Below are 4,626 nucleotides of genomic sequence, written 5' to 3' on the forward strand. Positions count from 1 at the left end.
TTCCTGAAAAGTCTAAATTACAAAGAAAAACAGGCAGGAAAGGATGGAGTCTTTTCTCAGTCTCAACATGGCCTACCAGTCGAGGTACACAACAAAGCCAGCTCTCCACATTTGCTGGGGTTTAGGGGCACAGGGTCCACATGAAAGTAAAAAACCATGAATATTCACTACTTTTTTACTTGAGAGAAGAAGCACTCTAGAAATTTTTAGGCCTCCCAGCATGATTTTATGGTCAACTTCCAATGGAAGTTGAACACAGAATCACACTGAGATTTTTAGAAAGGAGTTCGCTCTAGAAATCTATGGAGTCCCATCATCAACTTTTTCCAGCCATGCTGGAAGACTCATAGATTTCTAGAGCGAACTCCTTTCTAAAAATCTCAATGTGATTCTGTGTTCAACTTCCATTGGAAGTTGACCATAAAGGAATCCCTAGAGAACATTTTCAATCAAATCTGCAAAAGTGAGAACTGCTAATATGGCGAGACAAATATGGACTGGGTTGTGGCTCAGCTGGTTGGGAGTCAGCTGCATTAAAATCACTACTGACCGAGAGGTCATGAATTCGAAGCCAGCCTGGGTCGGAGTAAGCTTCTGGCCGTTTGTCTAGCTTACTGTCGACCTTTGCAGCCCGAAAGAGAGTTGCATCTGTCTAGTAGAAAATTTAGATACAGCTTATGCGGGGAGCTAATTTAACTAATTTGCAATGCCATAAAAACTCTCCAGCATGCAAAAGAATGAGGAAGTATTCCATCAGTGTCACAAGTGGATGGTGAAGCAACAGCTCCCCCGGTGGCCAGAATTCAAAATGCATACCCTCATGAAGCTGGAAAGTTAAATAGCCTCTGTGTCTCTGTCTATATGTGTTGTGTGTCTATGAGTCCCTCTGCGGAGGTTGAGAAAGGACAGGATATAAAAGCCCTAAATAATAAATAATGTTTCTCATGTATATGCGCATTATGATCTGCCTTGAGTCCCCTGTGGGGCGAGAAGGGCGAAATATAAATGCTGTAAATAAGTACATAAATAAATAAATACTCACAACAATGGGATAGATGGAAACACTAAGACAGTGGTTCTCAACCTGGGGTCCCCAGATGTTTTTTGGCCTACAACTCCCAGAAATCCCAGCCAGTTTACCAGCTGTTAGGATTTCTGGGAGTTGTAGGCCAAAAACATCTGGGGACCCCAAGTTGAGAACCACTGCAGTAAGACCTTCAAAATCTGCAGGAGCAACCCATCTGTGTTACAGATCAGTGGGTCCCAACCTGTGCTCCATGGCGCCCTCAGGACATTGCACAATTGTTTATATACCTTTACTTTATATTCCTTTACTATCTTCCCCTCCCCCATAACACTACTCCTAAACACAATTCACTTCTAAAACCTAGGTAGTGCCACAGAAATTTGTTCTAAAAAGGGCTCAGTGAGTCAAAACAGATTGGGAACCATTGTTGTAGTTAATCCCAAAACATACTTTAGCTGGGAGTCAATCAAAATTCAGAGGAAACTTCAACCCCAGGCATCTTCAAGGACTCTGTCCCATTTAAGTGCTCCGACTGGCTTGTGACTCCCCATCGGGCTGGTTCCTGTTCAGGTGAAATGAGGCCGTAATGACGGCTAACACTCTCTATTTACGCAGAGCCCCCCTGCGGTTAGGCAGATCTGGGAGGACAGTAGTAAATTGTCAATTATTGTATTGTATTTACCACCACAGGGGGCACCATTTGTATTTTCTGCTTGGAATGCTGGAGTGTCAGACGGATTTGTCATCGTCATAGCATACGATCAAGCTAATCACATTTTGATCATTTGAGATCATGTGGAAGGGAAGAAAGTGCTTGCAGCCCTTGAAAGCACCAGGGAGGGGAATTTAAGGGGGCCATTTTCCTCCCCTGTTTATAGAGGACGGTTCCTAAAATGCTGCCGCACAGAAGGGGATGTTTATTTAGCGAACGTCTTGATCTAACGCAGCTTCCCCGGATCTGGTGCCTTTCAATTGTGCTGGACTTGCAATTTGATTGTCTTCAATTCTCTTTCAAAGGCACCTAGCTTTATGGTGAAATCACTCTATCTTGTTACATTTAATTCCATAAATTATTAATATAGCTGTAGGTTGAGTATCTCTTATCCAAAATGTTTGGTAGCAAAAGTGTTTCAGATTTTGGATTCCCCCCTCCCAGATTTTGGAATACCAATATTAGCATAAGAATAGCTCTTGGAGATGGGACCCAAGACTAAATATGAAATTCATTTGTTTTTCATATACACCTTAAACATGTAACCTGAAGGTAATTTTATGCACAATGTTTTTGCACATCAAACAAAGTTTTGTATACACACTGAATCACTTTGGTCTAATTTAAGAGAGAGAAATGGGGTAATAATAATTACAGCAACGTATTGTCGAAGGCTTTCATGGCTGGAATCACTGGGTTGTTGTAGGTTTTTTCGGGCTATATGGCCATGGTCTAGAGGCATTCTCTCCTTACATTTCGCCTGCATCTATGGCAAGCATCCTCAGAGGTAGTGAGGATGCTTGCCATAGATGCAGGCCAAACGTCAGGAGAGAATGCCTCTGTACCATGGCCATATAGCCCAAAAAAACCTACAACAACCCAATTAAGGTAAAGGTAAAGGTAGTCCCCTGACATTAAGTCCAGTCATGTCTGACTCTGGGGTGTGGTGCTCATCTCCATTTCTAAGCCGAAGAGCCAGCGTTGTCCGTAGATACCTCCAAGGTCATGTGGCCGGCATGACTGCATGGAGCGCCGTTACCTTCCCGCTGGAGCAATATCTATTGATCTACTCACATTTGCATGTTTTCGAACTGCTAGGTTGGCAGAAGCTAGGGCTGACAGCGGAAGCTCATGCCGCTCCTTGGAATCGAACCTGCGACCTTTCGATCAACAAGCTCAACAATTACAACAACAATAATAACAAGTGACTGGATTGACCTTGAAGGAGCTGGGGGTGGTGACAACCGACAGGGAGCTCTGGCGTGAACTGATCCATGAAGTCACAAAGAGTCGGAAACGACTGAACAAATGAACAACAACAACAACAACACCTCACCACCACCACCATTAGGAAGCAAAGGTGTCATTACTTCATATTTTGGATTCTGAATAAGGGATGCTCAGCCTATATTAGCACTTTCTTGTAATGCACTCCTAAATATCCATGAATGTTTAACAAATGCACCTCAAACCTTCTATGACTTAGAACATAAAAACTGCTATAAGTAAAAAAAAAACAAACAACCCATATGATTTTCACCTTATTATCCAAACTACAGCAACAACTGTATACATTTAAATGGCATCCTGTGAGCATAATGTTCTCAAAATATTATAATAAGTACTGTGTTTATGACACAGCAAACTGCAGATTATATAACAGAACATATGATATTTTATAGTGCAGTTACACTGTAGAATTAATGCATTACCTGAACTGCCACAGTTCAATTCTATGGAATCAGGGGAGCTGAGGTTTTACAAGTTTTTAGCTTCCTATGTCAAAGATGAGTCTGTCTCACCAATATAAGATTCCATAACATTGAGCAAGTAATTTTGCAGAGTTAAGAGGCATAGAAACATTAAATGAGTGCTAGAAACAGCTTGAGCACTTGAGGCATGAGAAAGATGAGAGATAAAGCAGAAGCTGTGAGTGTCATACAAACTGGGAATCTTTCTAACATGACAAAAGGATTTAAATACTTCTAATACAGTGGTTCTCAACTTGTGGGTCCCCAGGTGTTTTGGCCTACAATTCCCAGAAATTCCAGCCAGTTTACCGTGACCACATTTCTGTGTACGAACCCCCACGATCTCTACGATCATCTGGAGAGGCCCTGCTCGCGTTCCCACCTCCTTCCAGGTGTTTTGGACTTCAACTCCCACAATTCCTAACAGCCTACGGCAGAGCAGGTATGAGCAAACTTGGGCCTTCCAGGTGTTTTGGACTTCAACTCCCACAATTCCTAACAGCCTATGGCAGAGCAGGTATGAGCAAACTTGGGCCTTCCAGGTGTTTTGGACTTCAACTCCCACAATTCCTAACAGCCTACGGCAGAGCAGGTATGAGCAAACTTGGGCCTTCCAGGTGTTTTGGACTTCAACTCCCACAATTCCTAACAGCCTACGGCAGAGCAGGTATGAGCAAACTTGGGCCTTCCAGGTGTTTTGGACTTCAACTCCCACAATTCCTAACAGCCTACGGCAGAGCAGGTATAAGCAAACTTGGGCCTTCCAGGTGTTTTGGACTTCCACAATTCCTAACAGCCTACGGCAGAGCAGGTATGAGCAAACTTGGGCTTTCCAGGTGTTTTGGACTTCAACTCCCACAATTCCTAACAGCCTATGGCTGTTAGGAATTGTGGGAGTTGAAGTCCAAAACACCTGGAAGGCCCAAGTTTGCCTATGCTTGATTTAGAGTTAGGGACCCAGGCCGGGCGCTGCAGGTTTGGAACACTGAATGGAAAAATAAGTAAGAAATGACCTCTGTGGCTCTCGTCCAGATGCAAAAAAAAATCCCAAAAGGAGTGGCGGAGAGAATCTCCGCTCATTTGTTACTCCGCTTTTATGCGCCGCAGCTGGATGCGCTGGAATGAGTCAATCAACA

General features: G+C 43.3%; 1 protein-coding gene across 1 annotated transcript in view; it reads right to left on the reverse strand.

Annotated features, from left to right (window-relative positions):
* The window catches only part of PSMD1 (proteasome 26S subunit, non-ATPase 1), a 178,209-nt gene that overhangs the window by 78,268 nt on the left and 95,315 nt on the right, over positions 1-4,626 (reverse strand). The gene's annotated exons all lie outside the window — the stretch shown is intronic.

This window comes from Anolis sagrei, chromosome 3 (genome assembly GCF_037176765.1).
Source record: "Anolis sagrei isolate rAnoSag1 chromosome 3, rAnoSag1.mat, whole genome shotgun sequence".
NCBI lineage: Eukaryota > Metazoa > Chordata > Lepidosauria > Squamata > Dactyloidae > Anolis > Anolis sagrei.